This window comes from Aythya ferina, assembly GCF_964211825.1.
Source record: "Aythya ferina genome assembly, chromosome: 3".
NCBI lineage: Eukaryota > Metazoa > Chordata > Aves > Anseriformes > Anatidae > Aythya > Aythya ferina.
In genome coordinates, this window is record NC_140298.1 from 116793624 (window position 1) to 116813181 (window position 19558).

The 19558-nt window shown below is 49.9% G+C and overlaps 1 long non-coding RNA gene across 2 annotated transcripts; it reads left to right on the forward strand.

Annotated features, from left to right (window-relative positions):
• Positions 1 to 17: 17 nt before the first annotated feature.
• On the forward strand, positions 18 to 3817 carry LOC311433623. 2 transcript variants are annotated; one of them, XR_014690864.1, is made up of 2 exons: positions 18 to 1328; positions 3447 to 3817. It is a non-coding gene; the product is annotated as an uncharacterized lncRNA (long non-coding RNA). The 2 variants fall into 2 exon arrangements; XR_014690865.1 differs by having other exon boundaries at positions 3450 to 3817.
• The last annotated feature ends 15741 nt before the right edge of the window (positions 3818 to 19558 follow it).

The following is a 19558-nucleotide window of genomic DNA, read 5'->3' on the forward strand; positions in this document are numbered from 1 at the left end:
CGCCCACCTTCCCCACCTTCAGCAGGTCCGGCGGCCGCTTCCAGCCCCCCAGCAAGAAGTCCTGGTCCCCCGCGGTGGAGAGCTTTAGCTCCCGCTTGGAATTAGCTTCTCCCACCGGGCTCCATCCATCAGCTCAAATCCCCCCCCCCCCCTCCTCGACAGTGGGGCCGGGCTGCTTAAAACCCTCGGGCAGTCTCCTCCCCGTCCAACCCCCCCCCGGCCCGGCCAACAGAGCCCCGGGAGATGCGGCTGGGGATGCGGGAGCCCCCCTCGGGGCTTGGGGGGGGGAGGATGGAGGGAGATAAGGAGGTTAGAGCAGGACCTAAAGCTTGGGGGGAGGATGGAGAAAGAGCCCCCGGGGGGGTGGGAGCGGTGGGGAAGGTGAGAGACAGCGAAAGCCCGGGGGCAAAAAAAAAAAACAAAACACCTTTGTCCCGCAGGTACGGGCGGTGCGCGCCGCCGCTGATGGTTCCCGGGGGGGGGTGGAACCAGCGGGGAGGGTTTGGGGGGGTAAAGGAAGGAGTTTTGGGGGGTTTTAGGGGGTTTTGGAGGGGTTTTGGGGGCACCGGTTAAATTGGGAAAAGGGAAAAGGGGAGGGGAAGAAGGAGGGAGGTTTGGGATCCCACCGGCACGCCCCAGGCGTGTCTGGGTCCTGTGCACCCCGCGGGGGGGTCCCCAAGAGGGGGTTTAAGCGCTGCGCCCCCGATTTCCCCGCTCTGAGGATGCTGGTGGGGCTGGCGGCAAGACCCCTACGAAGCAGAAACAGCACCGACCTCCCCCTCTGTGGGGTTTTAATGCACTCCCCTGGCCCTTTTCACGAGTGGGGGCACTGGAGGGACCCCATGGGGATGGGGTTTTGAGGTGGGCACTTCTCAGGGTGGGCGCTTTGGGGGTTTGTGCCCCGACGAGTTTTGGGTCCTCGTTTGGGCCCCTTGGGTTTTAGGGCAGAGGGATGGAATTTTGGGGCACACTATGGGGCACGCAGCTCCTGCTGTGGGCTTTATAGGGGTGAAACCCCCCAAAAAACAGGCGGGGAAGAGGGAAATGAAATCCCCTACTGCCGATTTCTCCACAGATCACAGAGGGATCCTAGAAAACCGCCTCGCACCCAGGCCAGGGCTGGCCGGGAGAGGGGGATTTTGGCCAGAGGACTCACTCTTGGGACTGATTTAGGTTTAAGCAGCAGATTCCCCAGGCTGAACCCCTCGGCCGGGCTGAATTTAGCAGCAGAGATAACCGGGAGATAAGGGCTGATACCCGGCAGGACAGCGGGAGCCGAGGGAAGGGGGAGAAGCCGGAGGCAGAGCCCCGTGGCGCGTTGGGAGCGGGTAAGGATGGCAGCGGGGTGGGAAAAAAAAAAAAAAAAAAAAAAGGTTATTTTGGGGTGGATTTGCTTTTCCCCAAAACCCAGGGGACGGAGGGGCCGCTGTGAGTGCGCCCGTGACCGGCCTAGGACGGAGCCTTCCCACTGCGGGCTCCAGAAGGGAGCGGGGTCAGGGGCAGGGGAAGGGAAGAAGAGCGAATTCCCCTCCCGTGGGCAACAACCCCGATCGGAATAATCCCCCAAATCACAGGCGAATCAACCCCAAAAGCGAATCCGAGCCCGTTTTCAAGCCCCCGGGGAAACAATAGGAGGAAGCTCGCGGGGAGAGGCCTGGAGGGAAGGGGCTCGCCAGGAGCGGGGGACAGAAAGTGCTACCCACCTTGGTGCTGGGGGCAGGGGGGGGCCTTTGGGGGCCTTTTGGGGCCTTTTGGGGCCGTGGGGCAGGGACCCCTCGCTGCGGGGATGGCGGGGGGCTATGGGGTGCCTGGCTCCTGGTCCTGCTCCGCCGGGGAATGGGGTTGCGGAGGGGGCAGCTGGGTTCTGGTTGTGCGCCCCCCCCCTCTCTCCCCCCCCCCTATCACCACCAGCACCCCAAATAATTTCTCCCCAGTGTGGCCAGTCTCCCCAGTCCCACCCGCTGACTGGTTTGCCCACGTCACGTGGAAGTGGGCGGCGATGGGAGGAAAAGAGGTGGTGGTATAGGGAAAAAAAAAGAAAAAAGTGGGGGGGGGATGGAGGAGAAGGGGGGGGTCCGTATCTCTTGCACCATCAGCCGGGCGCCGGGTTTCGTTGCCGTGCCAAAAATATAAATTTTAAGGGAAAAAAAAGGAATAAAATCCTAAAATGAAGCCCCGGGGCATGCCCACACGGCCGGCCCCACGCTGCAGGCAAAGTCCAGCCCTGCTCCACGCCTCCCCACGCACCTGGAGGGACACCCGTGGCCCCCCCGTGCTGGGGACGGGGGGCACCCAGCACCCCGATCCCATTACCGGCGACCCCACTCCCTGGGGACCTTTGAGGAGCCGGGGGGATTTCTCCGAGCTCCCGCCCCCAAATCCTTCATGCTCCGAGCAGAGCAAAGTAGTCACAGCCACCCTGCTCCCACCCCAGTGTATTTAGGGGTGCCCCCCCCAAAATAGACCCCCTCCCCAAATACAGACCCCCCAACCTTGCCCCCACCGCCCCCCTGTGCACTGCTGTAGGGTCTAAAGGTTCCCGGTGCGATGCGGGGCCAGCCCAGCTGATTGCAATTTGGGGTCCCACCGAACCCAGAAGGGTCTGGGGGGGCTCTGTCCCCCCCCGAATGATGCTCACACCCTTTATAATTCCTAAAAAAATCCGCCCTGGCCATTATTTGCCCCTAATAATCACACACCAAAGCCCTGAGTTTGCAGTGGGCTGATGGGGGGCTCTGGGGTACCCCTAAATTTTAGGGTCTGATCCAGGGAGAGGTGGGGGGGGGGCTGGATCTGGATTTTGGGGCTCGGAAAGTGAAATCCCCGATGAAATCGAAAACCTCCAATTGGAAGATTTCTCCTCTTTACGTTTCAATAGTGAAAAAAAAAGGTGGAAAAAGCAATTTATGGGAGCAGAGCGCGAGCCCCCCCGTCCCATTGAGCCCCTTATTCCCCCGGGGAATTGGGGGCGCGGGGGCTGCCCCAAAACGGGGGCTGCTTTGGGGCCGGGTGTGGGGCATCGGGGCCGGGCAGCAGGGCTATAGGTGCGGGCACCTATAGAAAAGTCCGTGCGGGCGCAGAAACACGGGGGAATGGCACGAATTTTTTTTAGGACCGCGGTCCTAAACCGGGATTTTATATCTCTGCTGCGGGTATCGGGTTAGGTACGTGTAAATAAAATGATTTCTGCTGCGGGTCTGTACATCGAAATGCGAATATCGCCTGGGGACGGGACTTAAAACGTGTTCATATATAGGAATATATAGGGTATGCAGGTATATAGGGTGTAAAAACATAAATCCAGCCCTTCCTAAATACCCACGTATGTGCGGACATAAAGAGGGGCATGGACTCAAATAGGGGCACGGCGCCGGGCAGGGGAAGGCGGCAGAATTTAATCCCTTTTCTTTTTATTGATTATTTTATTATTTTTTTTCCCTCCCCAGCAGCTGCGGATCCAGATGTGCCGCCATCCCAGGGGACGCGCATCTCCCTGCAAAACCCACCGGATTTTTTTTAATTTTTTTTTAGGGGAAACTTCGTTGAATTTTTTTACGGAATCTCATCTCTTCATTTAAAAAAAATAATAATAAGAGGGAGAAGAATTTCAATTAAAAGCGCTTAAAACCTCCGGAGCAGCCCTGCCGGGAGCAGAGGGGATTTCAGGGACCTGCCTTGGCTTCGCCCCAAAAGCGCTGAGCTCAGCCCCGGCGGGATGGATATATGGGGAGGGGACGGACCCGCTCCTTTTTAACCTTTTTTTTGATAAGAAAACGAAAAAAAATATATAAAAAATAAAAGCAGAGGTCGGGATGCGGCTGGGTCCCCGCGGCTGCGGCGCTCGGTGGCTGCAGCCGGGACCGGCGTCAGGGTTTTGGGGTCGGAGCTGAGAAGATGGGTTTGGGGAGGGATTTAAGGTTTTAAAAATCTGTGCCGAGAATTGATTTTTTAAAAAATTTTTCCTTAAATCACGCACACGAAATGGTTGGGGGAGACGCGAGGCAGGAAGAAAAGTCGTTTTGGCACTGGGGGAGGGAGAAGCGGGTACACGCGGCGCCGAGCGCGCAGGGCGCTGGGGTTTGGGATTTTTTAATTCCGGCTGCGAGCCGGAGAGGGACGGGAGAGGGACTCGGGAGGGCTGCCCTAAATGGTGGGGGGGCAGCCGCGGGCGGTACGGAGCGGGGCTTGTAGGGCCGGGGGGCTGCGAGTACAGGGGCTCGGAAGATGTGGTTATAGGGCTGGAGAGCTGCGGGTATAGGGTTGGGGAGCTGCGGTTATAGGGCTGGGGAACTGAGGGTATAGAGGTTGGGGAAATGAGGCTATAGGGCTGGGGAGATGCGGGTGTAGGGCTGGGGAGCTGTGGGTATAAGGGTTTTAGTGCTGTGATTATAGGGGTTTTGGTGCTGCGGCTATAGGGCTGGGGTCTGCGGTTATAGGGCTGGGGAGATGCGGCTTTAGGGCTTATGGGGCTGTGGCTATAGGGGCTGGGGAGATGAGGCTTTAGGGTTTATGGGGCTGCGGCTATAGGGGCTGAGGAGCTGCGGTTACAGGGCCGGGATCTTCGGCTCTAGGGCTGCGGATCTGCGGCTGTAGGGCCGGGAGCTGCGGCTGTAGGGTTGGGAGCTGCGGCCGTGCTTGGGGCCGGTCGGGGCCGTGCCGGGAGGAGCCGTGCGCGCCCCGGAGACGTCTCGGGGCCGCACCGCCGCCGCCTCCCCCCGCCCCCTGCCCAGCGCCTTCGCAGCTGAGCCCCCCCCCATCCCAATTTCTCTCCCCCCCCCCATCCGTGTCTGAGCACAAACAAAACCCCAAACCAGCACCAAACCCCTCTGCCGCGGTAGGGCTGGATCCTTCCCCTCTCCCCCAGGCCCCATCCTGGTGAATATTTGGGGACCCCCGCCCCCCCCCCAAAAAAACAGCGGTGTGTGGGCAGGAAGGGGGCAGGGCTGGGGGACCCTGCTCTGCCCCCCATCAAAATTATGTTATTTAGTTTATGATTTCATTATTTTATTTTATTTTATTTTATTTTATTTTATTTTATTTTATTTTATTTTATTTTATTTTATTTTATTTTATTTTATTTTATTTTATTTTATTTTATTTTATTTTATTTTAATTTTCTTTCGTTTCATTTCGTTTCATTTTAATTTATTTCCTTTCCTTTCCCTTTATTTTATTTTAACTTTCTTTCATTTAATTTCACTTTATTCTATTTTACCTTATTTCATTGCACTTTATTTCACCTTATTCTCCTTCGTTTCATTTTACTTTACCTTATTTCTCTTTACCCTATTTTGCTTTATTTCGTTTTGTGTCCCTCGTAAAACGCGGGCGCGCCCCCGCTGCGGCGCCGTGACCGTGGGAACCCGCGGGAGCGCGCCCGGGGTGAACGGGAGCGCGCCGGGGGCGCGCCTGCGGCCACCAAACCCCTGCCCGGGGGGGGGTCCCGGCGCTGCCCCCCCGCCTGCTCTGCCCCAGCCGTGCACAGCCACAGCCCTCACACCACAGCACCCTCGGCCCCATAGCCATATAGACACCGAGCCATATAGACATAGAGCCATACGGCCATATAGACATAGAGCCATATATTGTAGGGCCATCCAGCCTTCTACTCGTCTGCACATTTAGCCCTATAGCCATATAGACATGTCACACGACCTTCTACCCATCTACTCATTTACATTTTTACTCATTTACCCATTTACTCATTTATCCACATATCCGTACACCCATATATCAATTTATCCATATATTCTTATATCCATTTATCCCCATATCCTTTTATCCATATACCATACACCCATTATCCATATACCCATACACCCATTTATCCATATACCCATTTATCCATACATCCATTTATCTATATACCCATTTATCTGTACTTATCCATACACCCCTTTATCCATATACCTGTATGTCCACATATTCATGTATCCATTTTTCCATATAGGTTTATATCCATTTATTTCTACACCCATATATCCATACATCCAATTTTCCATATACCCAAATATCCTTGCATCCCTTTATCCATACATCCTCGTATCCATTTATCCATATACCCATATATCCCTTTATCCATACATCCATATATCCATTTATCCATATACCCACTTATGCACATACCCATTTATCCATATATCCATTTATCCCTATATCCATTTCTCCATACATCCATTTATCCAGACACCTGCACATCCACACCCCACACCACAGAGCCACCTGACCCTTTCTCCCCGTGACGTTCCCATCATTTCGGTGTCCCTGTGCCTGACCATGCCCCCTTCCTACACAGCCCTGCATTTGTCCCCACATCCCCACCCACGCATCTCCCTGCCAAGTGCCTACACCTGCGGGGGGATCTCACCTAACTCTAATTCCAACCCTAACCCCAACCCCAATCCTAACCCTAAACCCCCAAACCTAACCCTAAACCCCCAACCCTACCCCTAGCCCCAACCCTAACCCTAAGCCCCCAGCTCTAACCCTAACCCTAAACCCTAACCCTAACCCTGATTCCCCAACCCAACCCCAACCCTAAACCCCAACCCCAACCCTAAACCCCAATCCCAACCCTAAATCCTCAACCCTAACCCTGATCCCCAACCCTAACTCTAAACCCCCAACCTTATCCCTAACCCCAACCCCAACCTTAACCCTGAATACCCAACCCTACCCCTACCCCTAACCCCAACCCCAACCCTAAACCCCAACCCCAACCCTAAATCCCCAACCCTAACCCTAAATCCCCAACCCTAACCCTAACTCTAAACCCTCAACCTTACCCCTAACCCCAACCCCAACTCTACCCCTAACCCTAAACCCCCAACCCTACCCCTAACCCTAACCCCCCAACCCTACCTTAACCCTAACCCTAAACCCCCAACCCTACGCCTGCCCCCCCGCCGGGGCCGTGCTGGGGGCCGTGCTGTCAGCCCCTATTGATGAGGTGTGGGCTGACGGCGGGGGGCGCCGGGGGGGGGCGGCGGGGACGGCTCCGCTCCAGACTCCCCGGCGCTGGGGTCAGCGCCCCCGGCAGCCCCGACGCCGCCTCGGCCCCGGGCACGGCCCCGGTCCTGGTCCTGGTCCCGGTCCTGGTCCCGGTCCTGATCCCAGGTTTTGGGTTTTCATGTTTCTGATGCTCAGAGCTCAAGGGCAAGGGGGAGTTGGACGGGGATGCAGGCTCCGGTGGGGTGGGTGGTGATGCTGGAGGTTGGATTGCAGGGAAAAAAGTTTAAAAGTAAAAAAAAAAAAAAGTCAAAACAAACAAACAAAAAAACATTAAATAAAATGCACACTAAAAAAGAAACACCCCCATTAAAATGGGGATTGTTTTAAGACAGGATTTTAAAATAAATAGGATTTTAAAATAAATAAGATTTAATATTTTATTTTTTTATTATTTTATTTATTTTTATTTTTTTTAAAGCATGAAAGCATCTATATTTTTCCCCAAGGAAAATCCAGGGTGTTAGAGCTGGGGTGATGGGGAAGCTTCGGGAACCCTCCTCACTTCACCCTGACCTATCCCAACCCTGTTCCCCATGGGGCCAGGACACAGCAGAGCCTCCCCCAGCCCCAGGTTTGGGAGGGTAAGGAGGTCCCAAAGCCCCCATAGGATCGGGAATCCTAATCTCTCTCCAGGCTGAGGGGTGTCCCTATAACTGCAGGTGGGGAGGACTCGGCTCCGGTAGTGGGGTTGGCATCAGCAGAGCTCATAAATAATCAGCCCTTAATCTCCAAGCTGCTGCCGAGCCCCCTTGGGATTACAATGAATTTCCATGTGGTTTACACCCCCATTTCTGGAGCTGAGGCAGCGGCGTGGGCATTTTCTTCCTACAGAACCAGCGGCCCAGCTTCCCAGAGATATCCTACAGAAAAAAAATGCTTAGGGCAGCCCCTGTGCCGCCGCTCCCGGGCAAGGAACATCACAAACTTCCCCGGCTTAGCTCAGCCCAGCAGGAATTCGGACTATGCTGCCGAGATTCCTATGGCCGTGCAAATAAAGCTTCCAGCTTCCATTTGGGAAGAGCCTGCCTGCTCTCCCGCTGTCCCCCTTTTGGGATTTACACCTAGAGAAGTGTTGCTGGCACTGATGCTGCTGGTGCATTGGCATTGCTTGGAGGTGCTGACCCCTTGGCACAGTGTTTGGGCTCGGACAGGGCTGGGAGAGCCCAGGCACCGTGGGTTCTTCACCCCGGGGGGCTCATCCTAGGGAAAAAGGGAGAAAATGCCCCAAAACGTAGCTCAACACGAGAGGGAGTTTGTCATAAATGAGGTTCTCATGGGGTAGAGCCCCAGCGCAGCACCCCGTGGGAGAAACGTTATAGTGGAAAATTTATCCCCAATTAGCCATCATTCTTAGATCACTAATTATTCTTAGATCATTAATTATTCTGAGATTGTTAATTTGGTGTTTAATAGAACTGCAATACCCTCAGGGCAATGTGCCTGGAGGCAGGGGCACGGATGCTGGTTCCTCCGGTGGTCTCCAGCATCACGGATGCTGCACCGTGGGGCTGGCAGTGGCTGGAGGACACCACCTGAATCCTGGGGTGCCAAAAAAAATGCTGGGGGGAGCCTGGTCTTGTGCCATCCTGCTCTGCAAGGGTTGGATTCAGCAAGGGATGGCTCCCCAAGGACACCTCCAAGAGAGGCGTCCAACCCCATGTGATCCACGATAAATCCCTGGCCAGGTGGAAGCAACCATTTGGTTGTCTTCTTTTTTTTTTTTTTTTTTTTTTTTTTTTTTAATTATTATTTTTTGCTCTGTCTTCTTTTTTATTTTATTTCTCTTCCACAAAAGACCCCGGAGCACTTTATGAAGAATAATTAATGAATTAAAAACAGGTGTCAGAAGTAGAACTGAGTAGGAAAAAACACTTTTCGGTTCAGCAGAAAATCAAGAATAAAAAATCAAATTTATAGAGGAAGGACGTTTGTGTTTCAGCTGGAAGATGCAGAAATGCAAAACCAACCAACTGGGAAGCTCAATATTTTTTGTTTCTGCCTGAATGAAGCTCTGATGTGCAATATTTTTGCTCATTTTCCAGTTTTCTTTTTTAACACTTTCACTTTCCTCGTTGGCTTGCTTGTTCTGAGAAGATTCGAAGACATTTCTGGTTGAATAGCTGTTTAAACTCAATAAAGAAGAAAAGCTGTGTTTGAACTGATATGAGCAAGAAGTTTAAACATTTCTAATTGTTTTCGGTTACATTTAGGGTTGAGTTTTTGTTCTTGAAAGGATAACACAGTGTGTGCACAAATCCAGATGTCCTTTACCAGTGAAAGCTGAAAATTATTTGAATTATTTTCCTTAGCTTGACATAAAAATATACTCCTTCTTCCAAGAATCTTCTTTTCTGGGGTTTGTGTAGAGAATAAAGAATATATTTTAACTCCTGTCTACTTCCTGCATGCCTGCCAGTCTGAACAGCCTTGGCTGTTAATAACTTGCTGTGGGAAAACTACAGAATGGGCCAAAAAAGTTACATTTTCTGTTGTTGAAGGCAAAACAAAACAAAACAGCAGGTCTTTTGTTGTTTGACTACTTCCTAGCTTCTCACCTTCAAGGGAAAATGCTGTCAAAACTGCAACTCTCCTCCAGAAACGCCAGCAAAGGCTTTAAAAGAGAGCTCTCCATATTTTTATTTCTATTTATTGATTTATATTTTGATTTATTTTTTTTATTATTATTATTATTTCTTTTTTTTTTATTTTTTTATTTTAGCCAAGGAATCATCCAAGAGAGCAGGGCAGAAACAAGAGCTGCTGCCACCCCCATGAATTGCAGGGTTTTTCCCTTCCCTGCCTCCAGGTGCCCACAGGATGAAGCTGGTGGAGTCCCATCATGCGTGGACATCATGAGATGGTGGCAGCAAGCAGTTTGGGGTCCACTTTCTCCGTTATTAGTTACAGTGCCCCTGAGAGGGTCTCCTTTCTAGGTATGAGGTCTCCTGCTGGGTTCAGCCATGCTGTAGGGCTCAGCTGTAGGGCCCAAACCACAGACATCCCCCAAGCCCTTTGTGGGGATGGGCCAGGATCATTCCCAAAGGATGATAAATTCATCGGGTCCTCAAAACATCTTAGTCCTATGGCATGTGGGACCTTCAGGGTGCCCAAGCCCAGCCATGACAGGGTTTGGATGAGGCCATTCCATGTCGACAACCACGGTTCATGGGATGGATGTGGCCAGCTCAGGCCCTGCCGTGCTTCACTCCATGTAGCTGAGCTTTTTGGGACCAAATCCCTTCCTCCAGGAACCTTAGGGAAAATTGTGGGTCTGATGGCCCTCTGCAGCCCTCCAGAAGGCTGCTTCTTCTCAGCTGGAGGAACCAACCCTCACTGACTTAGTCATCACCAAGCAGCATCCCAAGACAGGTGGGCCACCAAGCCAGGACCAAAACCCGTAAAATGTGCTTCGTTTCCTGTCCTTGGATCGAAGTGACCACCAGTGTTGAACACACAGCAGAGAATGAGGACATCTGATGGTGATGGATTCATTTTTTTTTTTCTTCTTCCTTTTCCAGAATTCTTGGCTAATTTTATATTTTAATGTTTTTTAAAAATGGAGGTGAAAATCTATAGAGCTTTTACCCATTTTTATCCAGATGTCCTGGTTTTACTTTCCCCTTCTCTCAATTTTTCCTCTGCTGTTGATACAGTGTTGAAGCCCAAATGCCTCACGCTACCATTTTTGATAAAAAAGAGAAAGGGTGAGAGCCCCACCCTTCGGATTTGGCCTGTTTTGGATCCCGCACCATTAACGAGCTTTAACTTACTTTTTTTCCTCTTCTCCTCTCTATTCTCATCCTGCCCAATGAATCCTGATCCCCACAAGACCTCAGCATGGGTTTATCTCCGCTCTGTTGGCTGGAAGAGGGTTTTCTCAGTAAATAAAGCAAATCAAATGCTCACGTCCTCAACAGATACCAGGGCTTTAGATGCAAAGGTGCCTCCAGCCTGTGCTTGGCTCTCAGTGTGATGGTGCCCTGCTGAAGGAGAAGGATGTCCCAAGGCTTGGGGACCCCTAGTTCACTCCTCAATAGCCCCAAGACCTTGGAGAGGCCACCACACCTCTACTGCTCCCTACAACTGCCCAGATCCTAAAGCAGAGGTAATAAAACCCCAAGTGGTGAATCTTTGACCCGCTGTTGATGGCTGTCCACGTACCTGGGCTCTGGGACGCCCACCCCAATGCAGACAACAGAGGGAGGGATTTGCAAACAGAGATTAAACCGTTGATCAAGGCAAGCCCAGGTACCCTCAATGGGCTGGTAGATAGGTCTATCAGCAGCCAGAGCTCGGTGTTGTCCCTGCTAAACGTGGAGAGCAGTGTTGATAAGATGATAACGTTGACCAAGGGCGTTATCAGGCTTGGGACAATGCGAGGACATGAGCAAACGCTGGGCAGAGGCATCACAAGGAGGGCTTTGGGAGCCAGCGGGGCGATGCTATCTCACTGGGGCGGTGCAAGGCAGACCCCAGAAGCTTTTTTCTCCACTTAGGTGATGTTGGGAGAAGGTTGGTGGCAGCAGCAGCCCTTTGTAATGAAGGAAGGAGGGTACACATTGATGGTGTGCCATGACAACGCTGGAAAATCAGTGTATAATGCAGGAGATGTCTCCAGCTCTCACCAAGTGCCCTTAAATCTCCCGCTTTCAGCCTCTTTGTGTAAGTTTGGGCTAGGGAAGGCTGCTGGAAAACTGGCTAGGTGTTAGCTCTGTAGCCTCCTTCATAAAAACAAAAATCCGTGAGTGTGCTGGCTGCTCTTTATCCAAACAGCACTTGAATTTACTGATTAGTTTGAGCCAGGTTTGGCAGAGGGGTGGAGAACTGTGGGCAGAAGTAGGAATGGGTATTCTGTGCTTGTGAAGTGGTTTCTCCCACACCTTGGTGAAAGAGAAATCCCATTTCCCCTTGCAGATGCTCAGGTGCTGTGCTCAGGCCATTGGACCACAGACAGCAAGTGTGCCATCCAAAATAGAGACCGGCAGCCTAACCTAAGCCAGGCTATGCACAAACTTCCCTTGAAGTGACTTATTTTGCTACCAGGGCTGTCTACCAGGAAATCTTTCTGCCCAAAGCCATCTGGATGATGATGATGATGATGATGATTATTATCTCCCTACCTGCTCATTTCAGTGGCTCTTGCAAAGGAAACCTGAAGGAGAAGGAATTAGTTGCAGCCAGAAACGAGCAACAAGGGACAGTTTTCAGTGGAAGTGTTTGGTGCAGTATTTGCACCCTTCATACTCTTGCTTGCTGCTTCTACAAGCTGCAGCATGGACGGACTCTAGCTGGGAGCAACACCGGGCTGTTTGCACATCCAAGCTGTGGACAGGCTGCAAGAGCAGCTAAAGGTGAACCAGGTGTCCTGGTATGTGCAAAATCACATTATTTTATTCCCCTCCATCCCTCCCAACAAAGGGATTTTAGCTTTTGCAGGAAGGGAAATCTGCTCTCGGGAGGGGATGTTTTGAGACCACCAATTTTCACCCATTTCCACGAGGTCTGTATTAACCAAAGAGCCTGGAGCCATCAGCCCCTGTGAAGTTCTCACATTTAAAAGTTCCCATCAAAACAAAATGAACATCCAGAAACTTGGCAGTAATTGGATCACGAAGTGCAAGCTCCCGTGATTAGATCAGGAGCACTCTGAGGGGTTACACTAAATCAAAAGAACTAATCAGACTGCTAGAAAAGGGAGCAGCTCTTCGTTTAAACTTCATTAATTTCCTGTCTGCTTGGCAGAGCCTGTGAATTATGCACTTAAAGATGCAGAGGTTATTTTAACGTGCATGGGCTGCTTCTGCAGCAAGAGAAACCTTCCTAATCCACACAAAGCGAAGAAGCGAAGCCCGTGCTCCAATTTTCCCTGATACGCCTTGTCTAAAGAAAATATTTGGCCGCCTGTTGTATTTTCTGCTCGGCTTGGCATGTTGCTGCTCTGCTTTCCAGGGCTCCCGGGTCAGCCGAGGTCCTTTGCTGCTGGACCAAGGGGTGGCATCCCCTGGGGAGAGGTTTGGGGAGGGTGAGAAAAAGGAGATAAAGACCTTGATGATGACCACTTGGACAGGACCGTGAGAGGAGAGAGAAGAAATGCGGAGAAGTGACCATATTATCTATTTTTTGGGGGGGGCTGATCTAAGGTTGCTCAGAAGTTTGGGAAGTCTCCAGCTTTCTGCTGGATGGAGGGCTTTCAGCTTTCATGCTGCTGCTCAGGAGATTTGTCTAGAAGTAAAGCCACATGTTTCCTGCCTGAAAAAGGTTTTACTAGCAAATACTGGGCATCCACATGTTTAGCCCTGCTTGGCTGCAGTTGAGATAATTTTTTTTGCCAGTAATCAGGTTTGATTACATCTTCACCTGCTAAAGTAAGCCCTGGCATTTTGCTGGTGAAGATACTTTTTGGGAAGCTGGACAAAAACATGAGCCAACCACTTCCTGCTACACATCTGAAGGCCACAGAATCCACGTCTCTACAAGGCTTAGTTTTGAGCTGAATTTACAGCTCCCATGCGTTACCAAGCCAGAAACCCCATGGATTCACATGGGAGGACTTGAGAGGGTAAAGGTTTGGGGCTGAGCCCAAATTTTGGGAGGTATCTCCAGGTGCTATCAAATGCTCATCTTCTGTCAGCGTGCGAGCAAGTGCTCAGCCTTGGGAAGACACACACTATGGCAAGGTTTCTTGTACCAAACTTTGTGTGAGGCAGTTTCCTGAAGCTGTACCAGGACTGCATGGCAACAGCACACCAAATTCAGGATATGTGTGAAAAACAAAGCAGATGCTGTTCAGAATAAATTCAGGTTTGTGTCACTGATACTTCTCCGTGAGCTGATCTGTAAGTGCTCAGACTTTTTGTAACTGCAATCTCATGGCACCGGCCAAGGGTGTTCAGCTGATACAACCTAATTCTATTTTTATTTTATTTGGCTCCTGATTAATGCACCATGGTGGGTAGATGCAGCAATATTGACCTGGTCAATAAGGTTGTCCCTACTGTAGCCCAAATTAATGTGGATGTTTGAAGGACTAGGAATCTCAACCTGCTGGACCAGGAGGGGCCAGAAATGTTCTGGACTGCAACTGCTCACTTGGTGCACCTTTCTCAAGAGGATACCGAGGTTTTAGCCAAGTTTTTCAGGCCCCTGAGAGCAGCTTATAACACTTGCTACTCTGAAAAGGTGTGCTTGCTTTTTTATTAATCAGAAAATTCCCCCAAGCCCCTTGATTTTTGGTTTGAAAGCGAAAAGCAAGGGAGTTGCCATCAGCAGAAGGTTAATTCATCTTAAAAGAGAAGACAGACATTCCAGCCAAATTAAATAATAAAAGAGGTGAAAAAACCCACCTGCTTTTTAACTCCAGGCTTCTGTTTCTTTTTAAAGCAGGTCAGTGTATTAAAGGTTTCGTGCTGAGATTGTGTGTGGAGGTTTTGGGCCAGATCTGTATCAGTTCCAAGCGGGAAGAGGTGCATCCTAATTGCCATCATGGTTCTGTACACCTCTCTTCACCAGGAGATCTCAGAAAAAGCACATTTCACCCCTGTTTTACAGGTGTGGAAATGGAAGCAGATGACTTTCCTGAAGTTCCTCAAGATGCAAGGGAGAGGGCTGGGAAGACAGAGAGGACTCCGTGCCTCTTTGTTGCCCTGGGCACAAGGTCCTGCTTCAAACCAAGACCTCCTGCCTCCTTTAGAGATGGGTCTGCCCGTTTCTACCTCCTACATTTATTGGGTTTCTGGTCTACAGGTGAACACTGACCATGTGAGTGGATGGTTAAAGGAAGAGGCAAGGAGCAGTGACAAACACCTGGGCACTCAGCACCACCTCTTCCTCCACAGCTGTCCCCAGGTGGACGTCCAACCACAGACACGTTTCCCTGTGGCAACATCTAGTTGGACATTTCTCTACAGGTGGAGCTTTAGGGTGGCATAACTGCACCTTATGAAGCCTGCCATAGATGTGTAGGTATGTTTCCCTGCCCATTTCTGGAAAACCTTGGAAATAACAGTCTCCTGAGAGCCAGCTTTGAGCATCCGTACTGCCTGGGGTGCTGCAATTCACAGCTGCCCATGGAGCGAGGTTCTCCTTGGGAGGATGTCTGATTAATTCAAGGAAGGACCTTGGCTGTTTTTTTTTTTTTTTTTTTTTTAAGTTTATTTTGTTTTGTTTTCCTTGATGTTGCCAGAGGCAGCAGGATGCTGCAAGGAAGTGAATTCAGCTGCCTGAATTAACAATATATCTGAGGACTCTGCGTGTGTGCAAAATGGATGGTAGCTCATTTGGTCTCCAGGGCTCTAAACACCTCTGTGCCCAGCACTGTATCCTTAATTTAGGGGACAGACAAGTAGCACAATAACAGTGCAATCCTAAAAAAGCTGTCCTGAGCGAGAAGTGCAGCTCTTGGCACAGCTAGCTCAGCTGCTCAGTCTGGGACGGACAAGGCAGAGGAGTGGAAGGGGGCTGATACCTTGAGTCAAGGAAGGGCTTGAAGGGAACCTGGCCAAAAGTGTGGTAATAACTGGGCTGGACCACTGCTGGAAAAGCCAAGAATAACAGAGATTTCTTAGTTAAGGGCTACCTTAGTTGATACTAGAATTAAGAATACTGTTCCCACCATAGTATGGGAAGGATTAATTTAAGGTAGAAGCTTCGGTTGTGTTTGGTGCTGGACAAACACATCCTGCTTCCCCCCCCAAAATAAATAAATAAATAAATAAATAAATAAATAAATAAATAAATAAATAAACAAATCTATAACTAAAGTAGAGAATTTGCTGAAAAGGGAGAAAGAGGTGCAAATAAGTGGAGGAACCTGCCCAGGGCTAAGCAAAGTCAGTGGTGAAGTTCAGAGAGAGTTGAGGTCTCCTGACTCCTGCTGGTGGCACCAGCTTGGCTCAGGAGCCAGAAACAAGGAGTGACAGTGAATAATGAGCTGCGGTGGCTATTTTTTATTGCTTCTCTTTTACAGACACCCTTTAGGGACTAGCACATGTGAATTGACCAGGATCTCTTAATGGAAAAGATGGTCCCTGCTCCGTGGAGGTCAGAGTGCAACCACTTCCCTGGGGTCTGCAAGAGATTCTGGGTGTCCCGTCTCCCCTGTATCAAGATCTCCAGCAAAGTGACCTGTTTTGTGGCTTTCTCCTTGCTGTTCCCCCTGTATGGTTGGATTGAGAGTGACAGGGTGTTTTTTAACAGATCTTCCTGGCATTTGATGCAAGCCCAGGGGAGCGGTGGGAAGGCAAGCTGTAAAATGGTATGCCCTGGCTGTCTCTCAGCTCCCAGCCTTTCCCTTGGAGTTAGATAAGAGGAACAACAGATAAGAAGAAAAGTGGTTCTTTAATTCGGCCAGAATTCACTTAGTGTGAAGGAAAATGTCTAGTGAGAGAATTAGGCTAAGCCAGGAAATATCCTCTTAAATCTCAGCTCTCCCGTGCTAAAAGTATATTTAGCATTTTTCATATATGCATATCAATGTATCTGTCTTTCTCTATACCACTACAAAATCCCTGTTTTCTAACTGTGTGTTGGCCAAGAAATTCTTTTAAACTCATAAAAGCAAGTCAATACAATGCTGCCTTTTCAGCTCCATAGATTGGGGCATTTTCACCCAACACATGGATGAATAATGGCTCAACCAAAGCTTTGCACTGAGCAAAAGCTTTTGAGGAGGCTGAGGAGGGACCAGGCTTTGAGTCATTCTCTTTCTGAAGACCTACCTACCACCTCTGGGAAGAAGGCCTTATCTACCCTCCTTATTTATCCAGCACTTGCTGGCAGGGAGCAATGTTGCTGTCATCTGAACAGTGGTGTGGAATTGGCACGTGGGATATCGCTGTGGTTTGGGAAGGTTTGCCATGGCAAAACGCTACTGCACCTGCACTGCAATCTGATGGGTTCGCACCAAGGCGACTATTTGGCCTAATTAAAGACCTTCTGGCATTCCTGTATCATCCCAGCAAAGAGCTGGCGAGTCACCCAGATTCACCTTTTATTTGGGGAAGGAGATACATCCAAAACTTAGGATGGAAACAGGAGAAATTGCCTTGCTGCTAATGGCCTGCTGCCACACTGCTTCTCTGAATTAAGCTTGCCTAAAGACATCAGGCAGAAAGAACAAACACTGGGCTGTTCTTACCCAAAATGAGCATTTTTGTTAGTGATTCGCATCCCATTTTTGCAGTCCTCTGGTCCCCAGAGCCTGCAGGTGGGAGATCTGGGCTGTTCACAGTCTAGTTTTCTTTCTTTATCTGTTTCCAGCCACGCTTGTTTGTGGAAGATCGGCTGTTTTATTTTGCTAGAAGTAAAGCAGCTGCCTCCTGGGACAACAACTTCTGCCTGAAGGTGGTATGGGCCAAGGTAAAGGCTGTGGTTTCTCCTCTGAGAAGTCCTACTTTGTGGCAGTCACCCACTTTTATACTGGGTTCCCTTCCTGGTTTGTTTTTATGCCACAGGCTTACCAGGCTTTGAGCTGTCTCAGGGCCTCTGACATTCAGTGCAGAGAGGTCTTGGTATGCTGAGGGTCAGAGATTGCTGCTCTCACGCACACATTAGTAATATTTCTGTCATACTTCAAGCCTGAAATGCTGCTAAGATGAATAATTAAAGCAGCCACAGAAGGACATGGCAAAACCTCTGCGCTAGGCCCCGCAGGCCCCAGCAGGACAGGCCAAGGGTAGAGCTGAACCTAAAAGGCAGACTTTGGGATTTTTCGTCTGTATATATTTGACACTGTTTGAATATACCATGACTTTTAGCATCTGCAAAATCCTTGTTGTCCAACACCTGGGGGCTGAGGCAAAGCCAAGGGACATTCTCCCTGCACCTAGCAAGGAAAGGTAAAGCCATGCAAGGCCTGTGGACTGATGCTGAGATAGCAGCTCGGTATCTAAACAGGTAACACCCAATTACAACAGAACTGTGTTGACTTACACTTTCCCTTATCAGAGGAATCAGGTATTCATGTAAATCACAAAAGAGTTTGATGGATGCCAGTTCACAGTGAGCCCCAAACCAAGGAATGAGAGCCTAGTTAAACAAAATGTATGTTCTTCTTATCTTTAAGCTGTGACTATTGCTATGAAATAAAAAACTATAAAAGAAAGTGCCTTATCACGGGGGTTATAATTCTTTAATGTTCCCCAGGGGCTGTGTCTGTGCTGGAATCAGACCCTTGGGACCACTTTCCGAACCCCACTGAAGTAATTTTCTCGCAGACAGAAGATCTTTCCTTATCACGCGTTGTCCTGGCAATAAAAAAGTCTCTTTCTTGAGATGCATGTTTAGACTAAGCCTGGTGAAAAAAAAAAAAAAAAGAAAAAAAAAGAAAGAAAACGGAAAGAAGGGGCAGCTAAATTGGTCTTAATTCTGATGCTCGCCTGAAAGTAAACAATGAGGTCCAGGGACAACCTTCATTAGACCCTCTCGGGCTAGGAAGCAGGGCGAGGAAAGCAGATGTGGGAAGGAGCCTTCAGACAGCCCTGCTAGGGACCAGCATGGAGCCCGGTCTGAACACTGCGGCTAATCAGACCCCTTATCACGTTTACTGGGAGATGGGTGATGCCCATAAAACCAAGTCAGGCTGAGTGCACTTAGTGGAGCCAAAAAGCTAATTGTTAATAGATGCCTGCAGCGCAGAGCTGGGGAAAGCCAGGTGGCCCCCTCAGTCCTGCCTCGCCCCCAGCAGTGCCTGGCAGGAGCTTGGATTTGGGGTATTCCCAAGCCCTGCCAGTTTGGATGGGCACATAGCATTTTATTGGTATTTAGCCTGATCATGGGGTGTAGACATGTACGTGCCCTAGTTGAGGTCAAGACCTTATTAACGTGACAGCGGTCTAGCCACCCCGGTGCCTCTAAGGGCAGCAATAAAATCAGGCTTGTGCTTTGCACCAGGGGCATGCTAAGCCCCGACTTTCCCAAACATGAACAACTGAAATACATGATTTGTGACAGAGATGGGCTGCATTTATACCTCCTCCCTCCAAATTGAAAACAGTGGCTGTGGAAAAAGATGAGGATGAGTTGAGCTTGCAGTGATTTTCTCTGGTATGATTGCTTTGACTCTAGAAAAGTGAAGGATATGCAGAACCAGAATTGATCCAGATATGTTTAAATCCTTATCTTCAACATTTTTTCTGCCAACAAATGCCAGTGTATTTAAAACCTTGTCTCCTTCTCTGCTTCTTTGGTTGGACTGGGATGTCCCACCTCGCTGCAATGCTTGCCTTCTGCAGGACACAGATCCATCCTGGAGACTTCACAGCTTAAAAAACTTTACACTTTTTTATTTCTTGATAATTTTAGCTAGCTAGGTGGATTGATCAATATAGAGCCTTAAAAAACAACACCAAACCTACAGGGCCCAAAGGCAGGTGGCAGGCAGAGTTTGCTAGATGCAGGCAGAGTTTGCTAGATGCAGGCTCCAGCAAATACATCCCACACTCTGCAGCGATTAATTCCCTCTCTGCTCCTGGGGAAGCCTCCAGCTTCTGCTCCCACATCCTTTGCTGGGCTTGTGTGAGAGCAAGTGTGCAAAGCAGCTCAGTGTCCA